Consider the following 9392-nt stretch of genomic DNA (forward strand, 5'->3'; position numbering starts at 1 on the left):
TTCAGTATTAACACACTATCACCAGGGACAGGAATAGTACTTATATTGTTTTTCAAGAGATGAGGATTAGTTTTCAAGTTAACTTATCTTCCATTATATCCCCTTATTTGCCTGGTCATTTCACACTAGTATAACCATTTTCATGCTACTATAAGCATTTTAATTAGAGACAGCAATTTTTACCAAAATATTTATACTTGTACTACCCTTTCCATAGATGCAGTCATTCAGTATCAAAGTACCTTACAGATGAAAACTGATTCCCCCTCTGATGTGGATGGAGTCAGTTCTGTATAAAGCACATTTACAATGGTCTAACTGCATGCATAGTAGAGGCATTGTGCTGTTTCAACTATACCAGTCTAGCTGAAAGGGTGCAAGTCTTGTGTGTAGACAGTCCTAAACACTGGGGTTATAAAACCTAATCTGATCTACTCTGTCATAGGCTGCTGCTTTCCTAGCAACTATCATTGTATTCTACACTCTGAGAGAATGAGATTTATCCCTAGCATCAACATATGTCTAAAATATATCATGAATTGTAGATCCTAAGTGGGAAGATACTAAGTCCACAACTTTCCCCATCTTTTGATAAGATCCAGTGATCTCTCTCAGCATATGATGTTTGAAAAATGTTAACTATTTTTTATGGAAAATGTTTTGAGGAGTTTTTCTTCTTTCAATTTCTTGTCTGAGTGCTTTATTGAAAATCCAGAATAATGTTTTGATACTGAAAGATTTCCTGTAAAAATGTCAGAGTTTCATTCTCCCCCCTGCCACCCCCGTATTCATTTTAAAAAAACTTGATTTATTTTCCTGACCATTTTCATTGAAATAAAATTAACAAGCTCAATAGAGAATTTTTTTTTTTAGGGTTTGGTCAGTATTGGAAAAGTAGACCTTAAAGAATATTAAGAAACACTAGCATTTTCCACCCTTATAGCAGTACTAAATTGATACCACAGTTTGATGTTAGGCCTTGTAGTGCTTCTTGAGAAGCTGTTTTTCAGCTGGGGGACAAAATTAATGTTTTGACAACAGAGGCATCTTGTAAATTCTGTACTATTTTATAAAACTTTGGTTTTAATCCTAAAGTTCTGAAAAGTTTGGGATACTAGATTTTCTTCACAGTTGTCTAATTCTATAATTGAATAGGTAACTCTATACGTAAGTTCCCTTGGCAACTTCCCCTTGCAATTTCAGTGTTATTCATCTTCCCTTTCTTCCTAATATTGTTGTACAATGTTATCATGTTCTGTTTGCCATTTGCTGCACTTCCCCCAGAGGTGATTTCATTGAAGTGGTGGATAAAGGTAGTAAGTCTGTGAAGTCCTTTGGAATGAAAGATCTTGTATACACTTAAGATACTATTATTTAAGTAAGGGGCAGGCTATGGCACCTATTATGATTAAGCTCGTGTACACATGTGAAATAGACTGAACACAAGATGCTGAAGTTGTCATTTTAAATTTTAAACATGCGCACACCCTCACTTACGACATAAATGTGCTCTTTCTTTCTTTCCCCCCATTCATTTACACATAGATGCCATTCCTTTCTCCATCTGAGTTAAATACCACAGTATCCTTTTCGGCAGGCTTCTAAGCTAAATCTAATCAAGCTGTGTCACAACTCTGTTAGGCAGGTTGCTCTTTCTTTGGCCTTGAATAATTGGAAGAATGTTGGCACTTGTGCCTGGGCCATGAGAACGTGACCTGGGTTGATATTTAATCTACTTCAGTGCTAGGCTGCACTAGGACTGGGGCCTAAGCCAGGCCTCAGGAACAGTGTGTTAGACATCAGCAGCACTCATTTTACCTTGAAATGGATTCCATTTGATGTATCATTACACTGCTACAAGAGAATGCTTTAATGAGACAGATACATGCGCTGGAAAGGATTAAATTGTTGTCCTTTAAACTCTTTTGCTTTGCTAGCCTAATAGCTACAAGGTGCCAGGAAGTACCTGGAGAAGGCAAAAGGTTACTGAGTCAGTCAAGAATATCTAAAACTGAAGGTCTGTCATCTTTGCATTTTCAAGGACATTGCAAAAATTGTATTTTTGTGGTATGCAGCTAGAACCATTACTACGCACCAAAACAAAATATTTGTGTTTCAAGCACCTTGCAAGGGAAAGCAGGGACTACCCCTGAACTGGAAAAAGCCTTGTGTATATTCTTAAATACTTAGGACTGGCCTTCTTTAAAGAGAAAACAAAATCCATATGAAAGCCACGTATTCAAATCCAAAATTCTCTCACCAGAGAAAAGTTTTCAGTTATCTTCGCACAGGGAGTTTATAAACTCCCGAACTCCTCAGGAAAAAGGAAATTCCACACAGATCTATCAGTTGTTCCTGCAGAATACTTTTAAGTTGCAAATAGTTTAACACTTTCATGCAGCAATGAGGAGCCTATTAGACAGAAAACAGTAGCAAACCAGAGGAGAATTGTACCTTGCTCTGGTTTACTCACAAGAAAACTTCCAGTCTTACACGGCTTGTCAAGGGAGATGTTTTTAAATGTCCCAGGATCAGTTCAATTATATGAGAAGTTATTCCAACTTAGCCCGGCTGAGAGAGTCACACAGACAATTTTCATAAAATGAAGGTGATCTCAAACACTTTTTTTAACCTTTAATAACAAGAAGAGCCATGCACAGACCGTACGCTCAGCGGAAGTTATTAAATCCAGGGTTGCCGTGACCTATCCTGTAGCACTCTACCTCATCTTTGCTATGGGTGCAGTTTCCAACTAATCTTGTACCATACAATGTAGAAACTTAATCAGCCCCAAATGCCTACTCCTCCACCACTTACTAACCCATTTTAGTGATCTGAACAATAACAGAAAGGGGGCTTTGTTGCTGAGTGAAGTACTGAGAGGCTAATCAGGTACGTTACTGATTAACCCTGCCTCCTTCGGAATGTCAATGACTTCCTTTCTTTAATGCTGCAGTATTAAAGGACAAAGTGTTTGTCCCTTTCAGATGTACACCCGCAAACTAATTTCCACTTGTGTTGTTCCTGAAGATGAGCACATGCTTTTCAGTCATCCTGCCTCCTGACCAAGTCATATTAAAGGTGCTGTACTGTTCCTTTTATATGCGAGTCTCCATGGAAGCAAAGCAATATTTCCAAATGTGATTTTAAATACAGTCTTTTCCCCTTTGCTGTGGGAAATCATTGTGTGGATTTGAGAACAATCTCCTCAACCTTTTCACAGCAGGCTAAGAATAAACTGTAACCTTTTTGAAGACAAAGTTGACTTACAGAGTTTTCATATAGGTATACTGCAAAAGAAACGGGCTGCACTAGCAAATGTACTGCCAGACTACTTTTTATACGTTATTTTTGTAATAGCTGACAATTAAAATTCACATCTTTCTATAGAACAGGAAACAAGCCATCCTCTCACCTTCTTTGAAAAATTGCTGAAATTTTCTTCATCAAAAATACAAAGATCCTAGGCCAAATTTTCAGGGGGGGACGGGGAGGGAAATCAAAACCAGAATATCTGTAGGAAAAGACATTCCTGAGGCTGATTGTGATTAAAAACCTAGACATGTGGTTAGCTTTCTGATCCTCAAAATTCTACACCACTGATCATTCAAATTGATGCCAGTGGGTATAGAAAGCTGCATGCTCTGAGCACCCGATTAGGAACTACTGCTATTTAATTGTAGCTGATACTGATGCCAATCTCTTATGTGCAGCCTTTGGGCAAGTTACTGCCCTGCATTAATTTGCTTGCCAGGAAAATGGCTCCATGAACAAATCAAAATTGAATTTACTTATTACTGAGTTTGCCTTGACACCTTTTTTCTGTTGCATGAACTAATTACAAACAATATATTGAAAGCATTGCAGTCCTGTTATTTACTAGATAGTACTCTGATCTTGTTAAATCTATGTCTTTTGGTATCTGATTTGAACATGGAGGCCCTGATTCTCTGGTGGCTATTTTATGTTCGTGTAACAGCATGCCTCTGTCTCAAAGAGGACAAACTTGAGCAGTATATGTGAATCTTTGAATAACAGAGATCTTTGGCTGATGGTGCTAAACAGAGTATGGTCAGGGAAAAGGGAAATGTTTGATATGTCTCTGTACCTGGCTGATCCCATGCTGTGAGAACAGCACATGGGGACTGCATTATCTGACCAATTTTCAGGTTGTCATACTGAAGACTAGAGTCTGAAGACCCCTGCAATCAGGGAGAAACAAAGATAGATTAAAGCTACCTTTGCACTATCCCATTCAGATTTACAGGCTAGGGACAGACATTACACATAAACTCGGTTAAGTCATCAAAAACTGGTTTAAACCTGTAAGAGAACAGATGTTCAGTGCACATAAACTAGTTTGAAAATAGCTGAAACTGGTTTGAGATAAACCTGGTTGAATGTAGTATCAGACTTAACTGATTTGGGTCAAACCAGTTTATGCAATGTCTGTTCCAGACCCCTTCCTGGTTTAAGTTAAACCAGATTCCCCCAGCATCCTGGCATGCTCTCTGCTCTACAGCAGGGCTGCTCCCTCCCCTCTGCTCCCTGGCTGGAGCTCCAGCAGAGACTGCAGGCATCTGCCTGGCTTCCTCCTGCTCCCCTGCCCCTCCCCTTCACAACTCCCTGCTAAGCAGGGATCCCCACCCGCCTCCCATCTGCCTTACTCAGACACCTCTCAGCATTAGTTGACATACCACATGCTGGCTATAGTCTGTGCTGTGGGAGACAGGACAAAGACAGACAGGACTGTGCCCGTTAGGACTCTTTGGAGCTAATCAACAGGTCAGCTGCTAATGTCCCTCCTGGTAATGTCTCTCCATTCCTTCTTTGGAACATGTTGTTTAAGAAGAGCTTGAACTAATAAGAGATCCTTTTGTTTTGCTGATGGCATGATAAATGTTCCCTGCTGTGTAAATAAATGCAATGTAAATCCCATCTGGCTCCCTTGCAGACTAGGGAGGGGGTGGAGGGGAAGGGACCCTCCCTAATCAGAGCATCCTGCTGTGACCTGGCCACATCCCCCTTCAGATCGGCATTGTGTAAGGGAAGGGAAGAGATATCACTGTGGTTACAAACTGATTCAGCCTAGGCAGGTTAGACTAACCTGCAAAGATTGAATGTGTTCAGGCTCAGGCTTTTTGAATGTCTGTCCCTAGCCCTAATGAACACAGCTCAGCATGAGTTGAGAACCTTGCCCATTGTGCCCTAAAACATCACAGCTGAGACTTCACCTACTGTAAAGCAAGCAACATTTAAGTCAAATATTCTTCACACTTTGGAGATGGATCAGCTTTCCATATTCCCACAAGAAACAAGGAAAGTGATAGGGAAAGCAGGGGAACTAAACAGTTGGGGGTTATAAGCGAGGAAGGGCCAGGTTGGTAGGTGACTGCTGTCTTATGAAGTAGTTTCTTGACCTTCAGTATGCTTATGACTGTGCCATCCTTGCACACACTAAGGAAAAGCTGCAGACCACACTGGATCTCATTGAAAAGCTTACTGAATCTCGGGTTTCTCTGTCAACATTGAGAAGACTGTGTGAAGACCTGGGAGAAGCTGGCTGCTAACCAATTCCAATGATGCTGCAACCTCAATCAAGCAGCCATCTGGAGTAAAGTATTTTGCCCTTGAAGCAGAGAAGAAAGAGCAATGGGAGTAAAAGGAGAGGAATACCAGCCTACAGCCTACTCCCCACTGTAACTTCTGTGGATGGATCTGTGGCTCAAGGATTGGACAATTAAATCACCTCAAGACCCATCAATGGTAGAGACCATCCTTAAATCGAGGTATTACTAATGATGAAGTGCTTGGCAGACTGAAGAACAGCATAACAGTTCATCATGACTCCATAATCAGTCTTCAGCCAGAAAGTGCAGGTAGTGCAATGGTGTCACTTCATGCAACTATAACATAAGTAGTGAAAAGATTTTCTCAGGCTGCCTTTCTCCACATTCAGATTGAAGCTTAGACCCTGCTCCAGCCCAGCATTTAGGTATTGCCTCAATTTAAACATACATGCATGTAGAGCTGACTGAAAAAAAAATGCTGCTTAGCAAATAATTTTGCTTTTTCAAAAATGTGCTTCTACTCAAATTGGGACCAAAACAACTTTTTGGGGTTTTTTTGTGGTATAGAATGGAAATTCCCAAAAAGTTTCATTTGAGAACTTCGAAGCCTTCTGTTCTGTTCCTTTCAACCTCCACATCAGAAAGAAACATTTCCGGTAGAAAATGTCAAAACATTTCATATCTAAAAGTTTTTGTTGAAAAAAAAGAGTGAAATGAAAACTGCATAAAAATGCACCATTATGAAAGTTTTTGATTTTGTGGAAATCAGACTCTCACCAAAGGTATCACTGAAAAATTCTGACCACCTCTCCATGAATAGTCCTCACACTCTTTGAATGTAAATAATAGCCTCCCTGACATTTAAAAGACTTCCATTGATTTCACTGTGCTTTGAATGAAGCCTCTTGTACATATCTACCCTATGCTTAACTACAACCAGTGTTTTGCTGCATCTGTAGTAGGGTTGGAGTGTTATTGTAGCTATGATTGTCCATTGTAGCTGGATCTGTGCCTTCACACATCAAACAAATGGCTACAGATAAGCAGAGAAATTAACAGTGCACAGGGAAGAAACAGAATGGTACTCTGTTGCATTTAAAGCAATTTAAAGGCAAATTTCCAGGTTTTGAAATCAGGAACTGAATACAACCCTTTTTATTCAGGAGAAATATAATTGTCCGGTTCATTTTCCTTGGTGCAAATGCCTGAAGTGCAACTGAATCTACAGTTGCATCTGTATAGTATGTTATAAAAAAATGAACTCTTGAAAACTTGCAAGGAATATATAAACAGGGATAAAGTCCTGAATGCTTACTAGAATTAGGATTGAAAAGTTATGCCTTTCACTGTGTGCAACTCAAGCCAATCAGTTTAATGCAGAGAACTATGATACTAATCTAAATTTCCTACAACATTGATTCAAGTGGTTTAAAATGCATTTTGTTGACTGCCCTAGATCCATAATGTTTTATGCGCTGTAAATATAGTAAAAGTTTTTTGGAAAAAATCAAATGCGTTTACTGTACTTTTCTGAGCTGTTTATTACTGTTAACATATTTTTTCTACTAGAAATGGAAAAACTTGGCCAGTTGGCGCTCTACAACTAGAACTTGGGCCCAAGGTTATAAACAATTCTATAAATATGGCCTAGTAGAGTCATTGTATTAAAGCTGTATCATTTTTAAAAGCAGTTTTTGAGTAATTTCAAGCATTTTTCTCTCATCTTGATATTGGGCATATTTTTAGTATTGAGCTTGGGAAATAGCCCAATAATGTCTGATCACGTCATAAGATGACTCAGATCTCTCTCTCTTCACACACATGCTTACATACACTATGGAAAATTTTCTCTTATAGTACAGGCCAGATCTGACTCAAGCTAGTAGGTGTCTAAACAGGACTTGGACAGCACTGGGGCACATAAATTGTAAAAAGTAATCCAGGTTAACCCCACGCCAGCAACATCAAAAACACTAAAGCTGATGAATATCAGTGACTGTGTTTGGTCGTGAGAAGGTTTTAGGTCCCTAGATATCACTCTGTAGCCTCGTAAGTAGGGTACTCATTGTGAGGTGGGAAGTCAAGAGTTCTGGCTTATGATTTGGGCTTTTTATGCATTTTACATTAGACAGTCTTTAGTTAAAAAAAAAAAAAGAAGGAAGCAGAAATAACCCTGGCGGCACAAACTGGAACGGGACTCTACTTTCCCATGTGAGTACTAGTTACACTCCCTCTTACTTGCTCCTTCTTGCCATATTAATCTTATACTCTTGGCTTCCCAATCAGCAAGCTTCTACAGGAAGGGTGGAGAAGGCCCCACCCAGTAGCCTGGTGGTAAGGAAACTCTGTGGGAAGACAGAGATTTCCTTGGTGAATACTCTAAGCACTAAGCTACTGGGAAAGGTAAGTGGCATTATGATCAATGGTCAATAGTGAAGGGGATTTCTGTCCTTTATACTGAACTAATTGCTAGTCTTAGCTCAGTAGGTGCCTCCCTTCTGGGTGCTGTGGATCCCAAAAAAAATCTCCCTTTCAGCCCTAGGTCAGACATCAAAGCTCCAAGAAGAAGTGGGAGTTCAGAAACAGCCCTCTGCCTATCATTTCCTAGTAATATGTGCCTTCTTGCTTAGCACCTCTGCACTCAGGATTTCCCTTGGAAAGCTCCTAGTTCTACCCATTAACCATATAGGGAGCCTAGGCTGATTTGGATTACCCTCTTTAGGAATACCCCTGAGTGGACAAACGGACAAGGTCAGTTAGGACCTGGCCTTATGTGTCTAGTATTTACATTTCTCTCTTCTATTTTTTTCACTTTACTGTCCCTTCTATAGCTGAGTCTTTGTTCTTTTCTGCTGCTGGATAATTGATTTTTTTAGTCTCTCTTCATTTGGAAGTACTTTCTTTTATTCATTGTTTTCCTTCTTATTGCCATGGAATTATTCAGATTAAAGAACTGAAAAGTCTGTGAGGTCATGTAATCACATTCAGGCATGTTCTTTGTTCTCCAGTGAGTTAGCCACAAGCAGTTTTAAGCATCCCACTTTTTGGGGCTCCCACCACATCCTTCTGGGTGAGTATTCCCATGCACTAGTAAATCTGGACCAAATCTGGACAGTTCTATTCAATTGCCTTTTGCCTTGTGTTGCCTCACCTGGTCTTCCTTGACCCCCTCTCTCCCCTTACTGTTCTCTTCCTATTGACCACACTTTTTCTAGAGCTACTGCAAACAAATTCATTCATGCCCATAAGAAACTTCTGCTTGGATGCTAGCTCATTTAATAAGGGTCTGATCATGCAAAATGCCAGGTGCCTCCAATGTTATACTCAGCTCCCTTGCTCCCTACAGATGTCAATAAGAGATGAGGTCCAACACCTTACAGTTGTTCATCACCTGAACTGGGTCCTTGCTTTTCCTTGTTAGCTCAGAATCCCTTACTTGATTTATGTTACTAAAAGTATGAGCCTAATACAAAAGAAAATTATATTAGCAAACGAGGGTGCTAGGTCTGATCCTAGTGCACAGAGCATTGTAACTCCCTCAATGTGTTCTCTATCATCCCCTTCACTCAAACACATAGATGGATTAGAAAAAAAGAAGAGATACTAATCTATACATTATTTGTATAGTGTGTAAATAACTCAATTGAGATAAAAACTCCATCATTTGAAGTGCTATATTCACATCACACAGATAAGACAATCGTGGAAGACAATCATCCTTGACTGCAAGGTATTTTTGAAGAAGGAATATTCACATAATGACAGTGCTTACCCCAAACAGCATGCCATTCAAAGAATCAAGACAGACAAAAAGATGTGAGA

This window comes from Crocodylus siamensis, chromosome 2 (genome assembly GCF_052110815.1).
Source record: "Crocodylus siamensis isolate JL-2025a chromosome 2, ASM5211081v1, whole genome shotgun sequence".
Lineage (NCBI taxonomy): Eukaryota > Metazoa > Chordata > Crocodylia > Crocodylidae > Crocodylus > Crocodylus siamensis.